Below are 16920 nucleotides of genomic sequence, written 5' to 3'. Positions count from 1 at the left end.
AACAGATGTTAAGAGCTTCAGGCCAATATCAAAAACTACATTTCTGGCTAAAGTCCTGGAGAAGGTGGTCTGTGTCCAGCTTGCTTCCTTTTTGAAGACACACAACATACACGACACATTTCAATCTGGTTTCCGTGAGTCTCACTCAACTGAGACGGCCCTGTTGAAAGTGTCTAGTGACATTATGATGGCTGCGGGCTCTGGCAAATGCACTGTATTGGTTTTACTAGACCTATCATCTGCTTTTGACACAGTCGACCATGGCATCCTAATCAAAAGACTGAGGGACTGGGTTGGGTTGTCAGGTCCTGTTTTGGACTGGTTTAGGTCATACCTGGTTGGTAGAACTTTCAGTGTTTCTGTTGACAATGTGATGTCTGATCCTGTGGAACTTCTGTGGGGTGTGCCGCAGGGATCTGTTCTTGGACCTATTTTGTTCTTGCTGTATATCCTCCCTCTCAGCAAGTTGGTTCAGCAGTTCAGTGATGTGTCCTGCCATCTGTATGCTGATGACCTGCAGCTGTAATGCTCCTTTAAGTCATCTAAGCCCGAAAAACTTAAGTCGCTCTTGAGCTGTCTGGCCAAAACTAGGGAGTGGCTCAGTGAAAACAGTGTGCAGCTGAATTCAGACAAAACTGAGACTCTGATTGTTGTCCCAGACAGCGCCATGTCTGCCATAAAACACTATCTTGGTGACCTGAACTGTTCAGTTAAAGGCAGCCTAAGAAATCTGGGTGTTATTTTTGATGAAGGAATGTCCTTGGAACACCACACCAATCAGCTTCTGAAAAACTGCTTTTTCCAAATTTGGAATATAGCTGAACTTCGCAAAATGGTGTCCTTCAAAGAGTTGTAGATGACTGTACATGCATTAGTTTCATCGCGCCTTGACTATTGTAACAGTCTTTTCACTTGTCTTGACAAGAAAGAACTGGCGCGCCTTCAAGTTGTCCAGAACTCCGCTGCACGGATCCTGACCTACACTTGTAGGAGAGCCCATATAAGTCCAGTTCTTAAGGACCTACACTGGCTCCCTGTTTCATTCAGGATACATTTTAAAATCTTGGTATTGACGTTTTGGGCTCTACATGGGCAGGCACTGGATTACATCGGGGGCCTGATCCAGCCCTATGTTTCCACTCGCTGCCTGAGGTGCTCTAACCAAAACTTGTTAATGATTCCCCGCACGTTTTCAAACTCGTGGGGATAGATCATTTAAGGCAGTGGCACCGCGTTTTTGGAACGAGCTTCTCTGGTCGCTTAGGTCTCTGGACAATGTCGATTCTTTTAAAAAGCAGCTAAACACCTTTTTCTTTGAACAAGCCTTTTAGCCTGCATGGTACTCTTTTATCTTGTGTGTGTGTGTATATATATATATATATACAATGGGGGAAATAAGTATTGAACGCATTAACTGTTTTGTCATTACATTTATTTCCAAAGATGCAATTCATGTGACATTTCTTCCAGACACTGGTATTAACTCAAATAATCCACACATGAAAAGAAATCACAACATTCAAATCCATAAATAGTGATTATGTGGAATTAAGTGCAATAACACAGGAAAAAAGTATTGAACACACCATCTGAGACTCGTTTAATACTTTGTGGAGAAGCCTTTGTTTGCAATGACTGCTTCCAGACGCTTGTTGTATGTATGAACTAATCGCCCACACTGCTCAGGTGTGATTTTTGCCCATTCCTCCGCACAGATTGTCTTCAAATCCTGAATATTCTTTGGTGCCCTCTGGTGAACCCTTATCTTTAGTTCTTTCCACAAATGTTCGATCGGATTTAAGTCAGGTGATTGACTGGGCCATTCTAACACATTGATTTTCTTTTTTTTAAACCATTCGAGAGTCAACTTTGCCGTGTGCTTCGGATCGTTGTCCTGTTGAAAGGTCCAGCCCCGTCTCATCTTCATCATCCTGGTGGATGGCAGGAGGTTCATCTCAAGAATTTGCCGATAGATGTTTCCATTCATTGCTCCTTCAATTATATGAAGTCTGCCAGTACCACGAGATGAGAAACAACCCCATGCCATGATGTTTCCACCACCAAACTTCACTGTTGGTATAGTGTTATTTGGGTGATGTGCAGTGCCATTTCTCCTCCAAACATGGTGTGTAGTATGACAGCCAAAAAGTTCAATTTTGGTCTCATCTGACCAGACAACATTCTCCCAGTATTCCACAGGCTTATCCAGATGCTGTTTAGCAAACTTTAGACGAGCTTCAACATGCCTTTTTTTGAGGAACGGAGTCTTGCGGGCTGAGCGTCCATAGAGGCCATGGCGGTGGAGTGCATTGCCTATCGTTTTCTCTGTAACACTTGTACCTGCTGCCTCCATGTCTTGCTGGAGTGCTTTCCGGGTGGTCCTTGGCTCTTTGAGAACTCTTTTGACCATCTTTCTGACTCCCTGGTCAGAAATCTTGCGAGGAGCTCCTGTGCGCGGCCTGTTGATGATAAGGTGATGCTTCTTCCACTTGCGGATAATGGCCCCAACGGTGCTTACTGGAATACTCAGATTCTTTGAGATAAGTCTGTAACCAGTTCCATTCTGATGCTGAGCAACAATCAGGCTGCGAAGGTCTTGAGAGAGCTCCTTGCTTTTACCCATCATGAGATGTGTCTTGTTTGACTACTTGGTGAAAAAACAACCTGTTTATAGGGCCATCAATTAGCACTAACCCAGCTGATGTTGGTTTGCACTTATAGGAAGTACAAAGACTAATTACTTTCAGGTGTGAGATGGTATGGTGCCTTTCCTTGACAAACTATACAGCTTTCCCATGGTGTGTTCAATACTTTTTTCCTGTGTTATTGCACTTAATTCCACATAATCACTATTTATGGATTTGAATGTTGTGATTTCTTTTCATGTGTGGATTATTTGAGTTAATACCAGTGTCTGGAAGAAATGTCACATGAATTGCATCTTTGGAAATAAATGTAATGACAAAACAGTTAATGCATTCAATACTTATTTCCCCCATTGTGTATATATATATATATATATATATATATAATGTGTGTGTGTGTGTTATTATAGTGATTGTATTTTGTATGGATTATTTTTATGTGAAGCACTTTGTGACCCTGGTCTGGGAAAAGTGCGATACAAATAAAGTTTACTTACTTACTAGGAGAATATGGACTGGGAGTCGTGGCATTCTGTATGTTATTTTCCATTTATCTGCACATGTGCAGAACTCTTTAACAGCCAGCCTGTCTAACCATTCTTCATCACTCCCTGGTGTATCGGGTGGCGCCTACGCTCTGAGATGTACCTGCAGTGTTTTAAAAGTCCCTGTCTTCCCTCCGTGCCGACTCGGACCCCAAATGGCCTCCTTCATCACCGTCAAGTCTGCCAGTTGATTTACTTGTAAAGACTTTAGACGGTACAGAAAATTTGCTTCCTTTGAGAGGCATGCAGTTACACTGAATTCTTTTTGTCCCTTTTTCTTTCTTACCTTTTCTTTTTATCTTGCAGCCTCCACACCCTTGATAAAGTGTCTTTGGGCAACTTTGTCTCACCTCATAAGTTCTACGTGAATTCTGTGAAACCCATTGTTTAGAAATGCATTGCCTTTTAAATCAAGACTGTTACTTGTTCCTGAGATGTCTTTCTGAGGGTCAGTTGTTTGCTGTTTGCTGTATACAGTCATAGTAATCTGTCGTGTCACTGTAATTTTATTCAGTCACCACCACATTTCCAATTGCACTGTTTATTGCTTCTCTTTGATAAAGAAATGTCTGTGATGCTGTTATAATACTGGCTGGAAAGATGAGATTGAGTGGAGATATTTGGTCCACGATACTGAGTGACAAAAAAAAAAAAAAATACATCAGTGTAGGCTGAACATCCATGATGGAAATTTCTTTTACCTTCAAATCCCAAAGGTGCTCCTTTGGACTGCAATTTGCAATCTGCAATACATTGAATAATTCAGTCTTAGAGTGTGCAGTGATTTCCACATGAAGCCGGTCTTGTAGACTGAGTGCTAATGTGATTATGGCGCAGCTCCATAGAGCCCGTTCATCTGACCAGTAATTCAGGATCACGTCGATATTTACAGCCATCATATTGGAAATGATCACCCTGTCCCCCTCCTCTCATCCTGTCCTCGTCCCATTTGTCTCCTCAGTCTTGGTTTAGAATGAATTCTGCAGCCCTGTCAACATAGAAGCAAACCAAAACAATATCCATTTGCATAGCACATTGCATAGATCAAAATGCATTGCAAAGCACTTCAAAATGTTCAGAGAGCAAAGAAGATTAAGGGGAATGGTTTTTTTTTTATTTTTATTTTTTTGTCCATAAGCCTTTTTGAATCTGTGCTGTAGAGACGTAGCAGAGCTGGCAGGGAACTCCGAGCTGTTCGTCACAATGATCCCCTCTCCTGTGTTGTTAAACTGCTCACAAGTCCAAATTGTGTACACTTAAGCCAGTTTTGTAATGGTGCATTGTTCTGGAAACATGAATCACAGCAGCCTCAAATTTAATTTGAATCTCGACCATTTTAAAAGCAAATGCACTGAAGAAATTCTGCTCGATCGCTCTGTTATGTCAGCAGTAATACCACCTGCCAGCCACGTCATGACAACCCACCTATTTTATAAGTTTCCCTTATGCTGTTAAAACAGCCCTGACACATCATGGTTTCCTTTACAGCTCAACAGGATATATGCTGTGGTATCTGGCATCAGGTTTTTAAAAACATATCCTTGCAGTAGAACAAGTGTTGAGGTGGGCCCTCCATGTGATAAAAGTGCAGCAGTGACCCCGAGCATCTCATGACCCTGTTGCTGGTTTGCCATATGTCCTTCCCTAAACCTCTTTTGAGTGATAATGACCACTGCAGATGGTACTCCCATACCTCACATATTGTGTGGAGGTGTGGGGGAACACTTACCTGTGCACAATAAATCCCCTAGTCATAATGCAGAAACGAGCTGTGCGGATCATACACAAGGTTAGTTTTTTAGAACATACTCACAATCTTTTTATTCTGTCTAAGTTATTAAAATTCAATGATCTTGTGAAATATAACACACTAATTATTCTGCATAAAGCATTTAATAAAACATTGCCAAATAATATACAGAAGTTTTTCAAATTAAAAGAGACAGTTCATAATTTAAGAGGGTATGGAAATTTCAAAATACCAAAAACAAAATCTACCCGTAAACATTTTTGTGTATCGGTATGTGGGGTTAAGTTGTGGAACAACCTGGACACTCAACATAAGCAATGCCAAAATGTTCATAGATTCAAACTCCAATATAAACGTACAGTTTGGTTGCAGTATATAGAATGTAGGTCTTGAATTCACATTAACATTACTGAGTGTGTTTTGTTGTTTCTTTAATAATCCGGGTATACTGTTCATTTCCACTGTTGGTATACTTGTATACAAGTCTGTATATGCTATCGGTTACCAATGGTAACGCCACCTTGTTTCAAATTTTTCGTTATGTAGATCCAAATCAATGAGTTATTAGTTTCCATGTGTATATACAACTACGGAAGTGAGAATTTTTTTTTTTTTTTTTTTTTTTTTTTCTGGCTATATTATGTTAAGGATAATTGGGGGTGGGATTAAATAAGTTTTCTTCTTCCCACTCCCTTTCAGGCATAATGAAATCTTCTGTTATTCAGTTATTTGTTACATTGTTTATTGTTTTTGTTAATTTTTTTCCTTTCCTTTACCCTGTGCATTATTGTACAGCAATTGCCTGAAATGAACAAAATAAATGAAAAAATAAATGAAAAATGATGTTAAAAAAGATATGCAGCTTCAGGCTCTCTCTGCTCTGACCCAGTCTTTTAGCCATCATTGTCAAACTGTCAAATTCATATGCTTGCTCTTTTTTTCTGTCTTCTGACACATCAAGAATGACAACGTGTTCGGTCACTGCCTAATAATTCAATAATCAATGTCAGTAACTTCAGCTGTCAGTGGTCATAATCTATTCACTTAAGTATTTTATCACTCCATAATTTTGCCACAATATCACATTGAGGAATATTTATTTTTTTGCAATTTAATTGAGCTTTATTAATAAAGTGTCTATTACAAGATATAGTCATTTCTACACTCTTTAACAGATAAAACCCAACAGATCCACATGAGCAGAACCAGGCTCAGAGGTGGCGGCTTTCGGCAATTCCAGTTGGGGTGAGGGGATAGATAGAGAAAGAAATAGGACAGACCAATACATTTCTTGTATAGACATACATTTCTTGTATCAAAGAGTACATAAATTACAAGAGAAACAATGGTCAATGACACATAGTAGTTGCATGAAAGACAGGAGAGAAGTGAAGCAGAACTGGGAGCCGGTTCCACATGGTAGGAGCCCAGGTTAAGTAAACTGCTTGCACCCATTGGGTCCAGATTGTCCTGATCAATCAATGGATCAGTGGTTTTGATTGATGCCCAGTTTGAAACCGTTCACACCCATTGAGTCCAGGTTGTCTGATGAGGCCAATGGATCTGCCTCAATCGATGTTCTGTTGGCGATCCCTCAATCACAGCTCAAGTCCTCTTAAGAGACGGCCTCTTCTTCCATGGTTTTTGGCGTTCTGACTTTTTAGTCTCCCGTAGTGGAGACTGAGTGGAGCTGTCATAACAAAAATCCCAATCATGAATGAATGAAGAATGAAGATAAATTAAGCAAGGACAGATACATAGCAAGACAGAGTCATACAGTGTAGATAATAAGCAGTGACATTTATGCTTCAGCAAAATCGTCATGAAACGCTTGTATTTTAATGGATCTTCGCAAGAGAACTGTTACATCCTTATGGCGAAATAAAGCAATACTAATTTAATCATTGCCTCTATGTCATCAAAAAATACTGGCCGCCACCTTTACAAAAACAAAAAAAGCTATTTGTAAATCTTTATGCCTCCTGTTTCTGTGAACAAGCGACATTAAATCTGAGAGATGATGTGTGACTCCTGCCGCAGGGCCCGAGGTTGATAAGACCCAATAAAACACTCTTGTCAGTTGTTGTGAAGCTGTAAACCATGAGTCTGATTGTTAGTCCCTTCGCAGCTCACAGAGTGGTGGAGGAAGGCAATGGCAACACAACCCAGTCTCACGGCAACACCAGCTTCTGCTCCAGAGAATGGCCTGAAGCATCTGCTCTCTTATACTGCCACACTGTTAAATCAGAAGTGAGGGACCTCTCTTCACCCTTGGTCCTGAAGAGATCACAGCCAGCATGTTTCACAGTTTGACTTACAGCAGCACGGCTGATCTAAACAAGTTTTCACTGAGCTGAAGAAGCCTGACCAGGAGGATTACAGTATTGAGATCAGTAGTGTCAGTGTAGGGTGACTTCCTGGCGCCACGGTTCGAGAGCTCAGGTTTTGTCCCCTTGCATCCAAAAATAAATGATAAATAAGCTTTTGTATGGCTGAGTGGAGTTAAAGAGGTTAGGCTTTTGCATGCACTCGCATGCATAATAATATTGCTCACTAATAAAGTGGATGCGCTCCCATCCTCACCCTGTGTTGGATCTGCTGCAGTGATAAAGGTCACACAGTTTGGTCACAGTGTCAAGGGAGGCTGCAGGGGTGGACGTGACTCACAATAAGGTTTCACAGTAAACACAGCCAGCAGACGATGTGGAGGAAGCAGCACAGTCGTACTTATTTTAACACACAGTGACAAACGGGTGTTTTCATTACTTTCAGACACATTGAGTTGGATAATTCTTCTTAACCAGTCAACTACTTGCCTTCATCGAACCTGTTTTCCTGTCCTTTATTCTTAACTTTACTATAAGTTCACAGTGTGTATTTTCAATCATTACAATGGAGAAAAACAAAAACAATCATTTTGGTGCGTAAGCTCATTCAGATCCTCAGATTTGAGAAAGATGTGTTCTATTATCATTTGTGGTTTTTTTTGAAAAAAAGAAAAAGAAATTACATCACGTCTCATTAATTTCTTCGAGAATCACTTTCCCCTTAACCAAAATCATCATCCTGAACATAAGTCATTTCATTCTTCGGTGTCAGTGATACTCACATTTTCTTCTTTTTTGAAAAAAAAAAACAAAACTTCAGGGTAAGTATAAATGAAACCTCTTTTAAAGAAAGTACAGAGTGTACAAAGTGTAAAGATTTTACCTGCTTTGATTCTTTCCTTGTTATTCGAAATCATCCTCTGTAGAGCTAACAAGAGTTCAAAGAGTTTCAGAAGTAGAAGGATATTTGTTTTCAAATAACTGTCATTGTCACATTTTATGCCCACACTTATGTTAATTCATTAAAATATATAAAAAATAACATTCCAATACAAACACTGTGTGTTTCCTCTAAGTCTGTTGTGGAATAAATATTTGGATCATTTTTCTCCGTTCAGAGTGAAATTGCACCATCTCATCTGGAACTGTAAATTAATAGAGAAGGTGTAATAATTTTAAGATGCATGTTTTTCAGAGTCTTTTGAATAAGTCAGAAAAAATCCATGTTGCTCCCTTTATGAGTAGAGCCGGTTGACTGTGAAACTGAAGTGGATGCAGTTGATGTTTCGTTTTGGATAAATGCATGGCATTTCCAGATTGTGGTGCTGTGTGGCATGAAAGTATGATGTAAATGTTTCCCATGAGTATCCAAGATCAACTGAACTGACACTCATTCATGACAACATACAGAAAAGGATTCTTCCTTTTAGATTTATTTTTCATATATACTCCTAGATTCACACACATTTGTCAGTTTCCGATTTTCTGTGTTGACGACAATACTTCTGTAAAAAGACGCCACATGAAAAAAGGCAAATAAAGACATTGGAGAGAAAGCCATTTAAGTGGCATCCTCTAACATGAACTGCTCCCACTTCGTGTCTTTCTGTGACATTATGCCTTTGCTTTATTATTGCTATTCTCCTATTCATCCTCTATTTAAAACAGATGAGCAATGTGAGCTATTTATATGGTAATTTACTCAAACGCATCACACATTAGAGCGTCCATGATTTAGTCAAGTGGAAATTTGAAATTCTGTTTGTATGTCTGTGTTAGGTGGCGCTCTAGTACAAAACTCTTTGCAGCACCACAGTTGCTCAGAGGGAGAGTGCTTTCTCTTTATTTTGACCATATCAGGCAACACTGTAAGTATCCTTGTGCACAGAAGCAGGAAAGAGCTGAATATAGAAGTGGCAGCAGACTGCAGCATCATTGTCAGTAGCTTATCTGGTCTTTTTTCTTTTTTTTTTTTTTGTGTACTTGTCGATTTTCAGGTTACTGGCAGAGTAGGGATACTATAAACACAGGTATCAATGACAGATCATACTGGTAAGGACAAAGTTGATCAAAGTTGATCAGCCTGTAGGCCTCTAAATACGAATTGCATTTTACAGATCGAGTTAAGACTTTCAATTATTTCATCAATATTAGGAATCGCTGCACTGATTCTAAAGAGTGAACCCTTTACAAATATCAACATAACCATGCACATAAACAAGGGCTTCAGCCGAATGTGAAAGAGGGTTACAAGGTCCCCTTTGGCTTCTGAGTTAGGGTCCTGAAATTTACTAGAAATGACTTGAAGCTGGCCAGATAACTTTCTTGTCATCACACCATTTCAAATGATTTACCTTGTATCGTTGTTTTTTTTCTTTCTTCCTTTTCTCAAAATTATTGTGGTCATGCTGCAGAGTCATGTTCATGTGAAATTCCCCTCCAGGCGTACTTTATCCTTAAAGGTATAATACAGGATTTTCTCGAAAAGACGAAGCCAAACGTCTGTTACTCACTTTTCAAATCAAAGCAAATAGAAAATCCTGTATTACACCTTTAACAAGACCTGGCTTGAAAGAGGGATTCTGCCTGATGTGAGGAGCTGTCCATGGTGCTGAAATAGTCTAACTCTGATGTTTGGGATGTGTTTGATGTTGGAACCCAACCTGGCTGAGAGTTGAGGGAGGGCCAGTTACTCTAATAGCTGTAGGACATGATGTGGTTGAAAGATGCATGTGAACATTTGTCAGAGGATCAAAATTAAACATTTAATATAAAATCCAAATATCGTCTTACACCAAACACACTGAACCTGTTTCTGGTCTGCATTATTGTTTTATTCAGAGTGCCATTATTATTTATTTATATCAAAGAGCAGAACAGCATTTGATTCAGAGATTTTTTTGGATTTTATTTTACTTTATGACATAATTGTAAGGAGGCAGGCATAAAATATTAGTTCAAAAGGGCAGTTTGACATGCTCACAAGGTTCACAGCAGCAGGAGATAATGCCAACATATCATGCTGCCTGGCTGCTCCCATTTGCCAAGGGTTTGGATTTTCAGACTTCCATCACTACTAGGAAACTAAATATTCACGAACCTCATCCTTTCCTGCCATCTTTTATCTTTCATAAATACAGTATTTGTTTTAAATGCCACATTACATTACTGTCTGTCTCTCCATCTCAATTTTCTCTGGCACTGAAAGAGCGAGCGCTGTTACTTGCAGTCTTTTTTGTGCAACACTGGATATGTTTCAAAGCTATTGACAGTTGTTACTGTGGCACAGTAAGTGCCAACAATCGACACATTTATAGGGACTGTACAGATTTAGGTATGTGTTCATTTTGTGTGAATTTCCCTGAAGGTCTTTGTCATGGTCATTAAAGGCGCTATCCGCAATTTTAATTTAACCAGGATGAGAAAAATGCTTTTTACATCATGTACTATGAAGTCCATGCTATATTTCTGTGAAAAAAAAATCACACATTGATCAGTGTGTTTTGGATATCTGGCCCCGCAAAGCGCTGCCTGAGGATTTAGCGTGACAACCTCTCTGCTCCACTGGCAGCAGCAGCAGTGGGGGCGGGGGCGGAGCCAACATTACAAATTCATTTGTGCAAGCTACTTTCTGCATTGAACATGTAGTGACAAGGTAAAATATGGTTTACCTGAGACGAAGTGGCCATTTATTTTGAACAAAATAGAGTCGAAGTGGCTTCTGCTGTGTTTCCTCCGGAGGATTGTGCACGCATGGGATGTGCATGTAGCGTCGTGCACGCTGAGTGGAAGCAGAGCAGAGGGGGAGTGGGAGGGTTTTCTCAGTGTGAGGAACCAGTCAGAGAGCTCGGGGGCGGAGCCAACATTTCAAACTGAAGTCAGGGCTCAAAATTGTGCAGAATCACGGATAGCTCCTTTAAGTTTGTTTTTCACCAAAAAGGACCAGAGTTCCAGCATGTGTCAGTGTTTTAATTCATGAAGATAAGGAGATAAAAATTTATATCTGGATGCTTTAACTTGCAGCATTATGAAACTTGGGTTTTGCAGCAATGCAGCTTATCAGTTTCAGGTAGGCTTGTGTTGTGTGGGAACGGTCATGGACAGCTGCTGAAGTGTCTCTTTTCCCATGTCTGTCGTATTAATGAGGCATTAAAATATCCTATTCCCTCCACTTTAGAGTAGTAGTGCTGCTAGTTCACTTAAAGTCCTGTTTCCTGGAAGTTAAGTGCCCTTAATTATGGAACCAATTACTCCCTCTGCCAGCAACATTAAAGATGTCCACCTCTAAGTAATGTGATTGTAGCATCCCCTGCACCTGGGCTGCTTTAACTTGTTTATTACTTGTTGGAGGCTTCTTGTTGATGTATTTTTTTTGTTTCTGCTTCTTAATTGTTTTTTTTCTTTCAAAGGTCCATTTATCTAAATAATACGTGCAAACAGGTCGAAACAGTTTTCAGTAGTGGAAAAAGACCCAGTAGAAGGTAGCAGAGAGGTTCAAGGTAATCGTCACAGCCATTTTTTGCCTTTTGATCACGCTACAACTTATCTTTCTTGATATTGAACGGGACACACGGTTGCCATGAATGAGGTGAGCAGATGAGAGAAATGACTGACAGAGATGTTATAGAAGGCAGAATGAGTTATTTCAATATCCTTCAATCGGAGGGTTTCCAGTTTGCTTTAAAACAGTCTGGCTTTGGTGGCGGTGTGGAATCACTGTCACTTAATATTTACTCCTCAGGCTGTAGACCATCAGGGTCTGCTGCTTGGAGGGTATCTGTCATGCTTAGTAGAGCCAACAGATACTCTGTGAGTGATGAAGAGGTTGACCCTTCATCCCAGTTCAGACGTGCCCACCAGAGTTTATCAAAGCTCAGTCCTTGTGACTTCGATCATATTTGAAAACTGAGAACTGGGCCACAGAGTAAGAAAAACAAAAAAAACGATGGGAGAAGAAAATAGACAGAATGACCTTTTCAAGTAATGGAGAATATTTTATTCAGCACTTTGCCATCATCTTGGATCACTGATGTGATCACTGTCATCCATTTTAGTCCATGCTGTAATATCAGTCGGGCATTCAGCCCTGAGGTGTAACACACAGATACCAATCTAGTCATCAGTCTCATCTGATTTAGGTCTCAAGTCTCAGGGATGGGATGATATCTCGTGTCACGAGATCTCGCGAGATCGAAATGCCGTGAGATTGAGTACGTTTATATGCAGGCAATAACGCTTTATTAATTGGAATATTGATGGAATAATACATTACATGACGCACAGCCATATAAACACGTGCAAAACCCCAAATATGCTCATATTCGTGTAGCAGCATAGAGGTGTCTGCTCTATGTGCTGCATGCAGGCCAGGGCTGATTGGCTACTGATGAGCTGGCCCAGTATAAAGCCGAGCTCCTCCCTCCAATCTTCCTTTGCGCCCCTGCGGCTGACGTGTCATTTCTGGGTCAGAGGTCGCTGACTGACAGGGTGCTGCCTGTGTGCTGCTGCAGGTGTGGCTTTGGGTACTGCTCCATTGTTTGGCCGTGGTAGGTGTCTCTCTCTCTCTGCAGTGTAGTAGATGCTGTCCTGGGCTAATGCTAGTGTGGTCGCAGGTGAGGTGCTGCTGGCTGGAGTCCTCACGCCCTACCTTAGTGTTTGTGTTCTCCCCGCTGTGAAAGGTATTTTTTCACTCATATGCAGCACCATGTTCGCTAGCTACCTCATTAGTGATTAGAGCAATAATCACCTTTCCTTCGATCTAGGTGCTCCGGTGATCTGTTCTGAAGCCATTCCTGCCTTGTCTCCAGTGTGCCTTGTCTCCAGTGTGCCTTGTCTCCAGTGTGCCTTGTCTCCAGTGTGCCTTGTCTCCAGTGTGCCTTGTCTCCAGTGTGCCTTGTCTCCAGTGTGCCTCGTCTCCGAGCCTGCTGGTTGGGAGCCCTTCATCCCAAGCTCCTCTGTATCACGGCAGCAGCCGTGAGGCTACTGTGGGCCAGCGGCTCCTTTATTTACTGGGTGGAACGAACCTCCAGTTTGGAGCGTTGGCTGGGACAGCTGGCTGGGCACGCTCTTCATTTGGGGGTTGTCCCCCCCCCCCCAGCATGAACGAATGAGTGAATGTGTGTGCGTGTGTGTGTGTGCGTAAAGGTGCGGGTTGCATTTTATTGTGTCAGCAGTGTGTTTATTTCTATTTTTTTGTTGTTAATTGGGTTTGTTTCACTTGTTAGCCCGTAAGTGTTTTTATTTTCCTTCCCCCTTCAGCGGCTGGAGGTCGGTGGTGGCGAGCTGGTGCCTGGAAGGTGGCATCCTTTGTCGTTTGCTGTGTGCGGTGGTGGTTTGCTTCACTGGGTGTGGTTTGATTTGCTTTATTTTTGTTTAATGGATTGCTCCTCTCGGCATTCATTAGCTTATGCCCATCCACTAGGCCTCAGCCGAGAGTAAATCCCCCCCCCCCTTCTTCCCTGGGTTTGGTGTGAGTTTTAAAGTGTTGTGCGATGTACTTTTAACATTTATGTTTGAATAAAAATTGTTTTTTGAGTTGGAACCACGTCTCTGTTGTCAGTGGGCAACGAACCTGTGTGCCTTCAGTATTCAATTCCCTGGGTGAAAGTCCCAGGGTGGCGTTGTCGGGTCGTAACCATTGATACTTCTCCTCCCATCCTAACTGAACTAGTATTATTCCTCGCCGCGCCACAAATTGGCGTTGTCGGCAGGATGCCCTTTTGAACAACTGAGACGTGTGTTCCCTTAATTTTCTTTTGATTTTGTGTCATGGATTTTATGTTGTATTGTGTGCCCTGATTTTGCTGTTTTTCGTTATATGCAGGGGGAGAGCGTGGAGACAAGGCAGCAGTGGCTTCTGGTGGATCTTTATCTTGTGACGTGTTTGCTTTAGGTTTGGTTTTGGCGGTGTATTTGCAGCATAGTAAATACTCATAATCGAGTGAGTTGTGATCATTATGGAAGAAGAGGTCCAGGAGCTGAGAAGGCTGATTGTAGAATTAAAAGCGGATAATGAGCGGTTGAGACAGGGACAGGCTGGCCCAAGTACGAGTTCATCTATCTCCTCTACACCCCCTGTTGCTCCTCCCATGGAAAGAGTGATCTTCGTGCCCAGGGATAGAAAATGCCCCATCTTTAGGGGAAGGACTGGCATAGGGTTGAGTGAGTGGATAGAGGAAGTGCAGGCCAGTATGAGGGCTCGGCATTTATCCCAGCTAGACCAGGCATTTTTCCTGTTCGACCACCTAGAGGGAGAGGCCCGGGATGAGATTAAGTATCGCTCGGCTGCGGAGAGGGGAGACCCTGCTAGAATATTTGCCATTTTGCAGGAGCTGTATGGATGCTCGGAATCTTATGTGGCGTTACAGGAGGCTTTCTTCTCCAGGAGGCAGCAGGAGGATGAGACTCTTCAGGAGTTTTCCCTCGCCTTGATGGGACTTATGGAGAAAGTCAAGCAACGCGCACCTGCAGGCATGCCCAATGCTGAAGCACTATTGAGAGACCAGTTTGTCGAGAATGTGTTAAATAGTTCTCTGCGTCGTGAGTTGAAGCAGTTGGTGCGCCGTCAGCCTGACTACACTTTGCTCCAGGTTAGAGCGGAGGCAATCTGGTGGGAGCTTGAAGGGTTACCTGGTGGTGTGAGAGGTCGCAGTCAGTCGGTTCCCTCAGTGTATGGGGTCCAGTATGGTGTTCAAGGGGGTCCTCGAGCTGCTGCCTTAAACTCATCCGTGTCTGAGATGAGTGAAATGAGGGAAATCTTAAAGCGGCAGCAGGAGCAGCTTGATCAGCTTATGGCTAGCATTGCTCAGCTGCAGAACCCCCAGCAGCACCGTCGTCCATCTCACACGGGCCCCATAATATGCAGGCGTTGTAATCAGCCAGGACATTATGCCAGGGATTGTGATGGAGAGCGTGTCTCTCGTCCCCAGTTCCCCTCACAACCCCGCACCATTCCAGACCGTCAGTCTCGTCCACCTTCAGTGTCGGAAAACTAGGGCCCGCTAAACTGCAGAGCCACAGTTTGGGCGGGGCCGCTTCTGGCTCAAAAGTCATTTTAAATGACATAGATGCTTCCGCGTTGGTGTCGACGTGTCCCCATTTGGAGGTGGACATGGGTGGAGTGAAGGTTCCCTGTCTGGTGGACACCGGCTCCATGGTCTCTACAGTTTCTGAGAGTTTTTTCCACCAGCATTTTGAGCCCTGGGGCCAGGAGCGCCTCCGCTCCTGTCATTGGTTGGAGCTTAGAGCTGCCAATGGTTTAACCATCCCTTACATTGGGTATTTGGAGCTCGATGTGCAACTTTGTGGCAAGCATATGTCACGTTGTGGTGTATTGGTGGTGAGTGATCCCCCTGGCGGTTGCCCTGCTCAAGTGCCTGGTGTTTTAGGGATGAATGTGATTCGCCGGTGTTACCAAGACCTCTTCGGACAGCATGGTGCTGCTTTGTTTTCTCAGGTCTGCGTTTCTGAGGCCCCTGAACAAGTGGTGCAGGCGCTGCAGACGTGTCACTGTGCTGGTGCACGGGCCCCGCACGACAGGCCAGGAAGGGCTAAGGTCAGGGGTAAGAGGACTTGGAGGATTCCTGGTGGTGTCATGAAAATTGTGGCTGCCACCTGTTCTGAGCAGTACTCTGACCGTACTGTGCTGTTTGAACCACTGGATGCAGGTCTACCTGCTGGGTTACTTGCTTCCCCTGCCATAGTTCAAGTCATCAGGGGCACGGCTTACATACCTGTCATTAATGTTGGCTCCAGTGATGTTGTGCTGCACCCACGCACTGTTGTGGGCACATTGGATGGTGTGAATGTTGTCAGTCTTCCTTCAGGGATCACTGAGGTGCCTTCAAGTGTAGCCACCATGTCTACTCAGACAGCGTCCCCTAGCGTGCAGCAGCAGGTGGAGGCTGTTGACTTGTCGCCATTGTCTAACGAGGAACAGGGCCGGGTGAGATCACTGCTCAGGCAACACACCCCAGTCTTTTCTGCCCATGATGGTGATTTGGGGTGTACAGACCTCATTTCCCATGACATCCCTCTACTGGATGATGTCCCAGTGAGACAACGCTATAGGCGTATTCCACCCTCGGAATATGAGGTTGTGAAGGAGCACATCAACCAGCTGCTCTCGTCACAGATCATTAAGGAGAGCAGCAGTCCCTATGCATCCCCCATTGTGTTGGTACGGAAGAAAGATGGTAGCATACGCATGTGTGTTGACTATAGACAGCTGAATAGTAAGACCCGCAAGGACGCCTTCCCTCTGCCACGCATAGAGGAGTCTCTGGATGCATTGTCAGGTGCTTGTTGGTTCTCCACCATGGATTTGGCTAGTGGCTACAATCAGGTGCCAGTCACAGCAGCAGATCGGCCGAAGACGGCTTTTTGTACACCCTTTGGCCTGTTTGAATGGAACAGAATGCCCTTTGGGCTTTGTAACGCACCCAGCACCTTCCAGAGATTAATGCAGCGTATCTTTGGAGATCAACAGTGCCAGTCGTTGCTGTTATATCTGGATGATATCGTTGTGTTTTCTTCCACAGTAGAACAACATCTGGAGAGATTGAAGGTGGTGCTGGGGCGATTACAACAAGAAGGTCTTAAAGCCAAACTCAGCAAGTGCTCCTTTTTTCAGAAGGAGGTGCACTACTTGGGTC

This window comes from Salarias fasciatus, chromosome 14 (genome assembly GCF_902148845.1).
Source record: "Salarias fasciatus chromosome 14, fSalaFa1.1, whole genome shotgun sequence".
NCBI lineage: Eukaryota > Metazoa > Chordata > Actinopteri > Blenniiformes > Blenniidae > Salarias > Salarias fasciatus.
Note: the sequence above shows the minus strand (reverse complement) of the source record.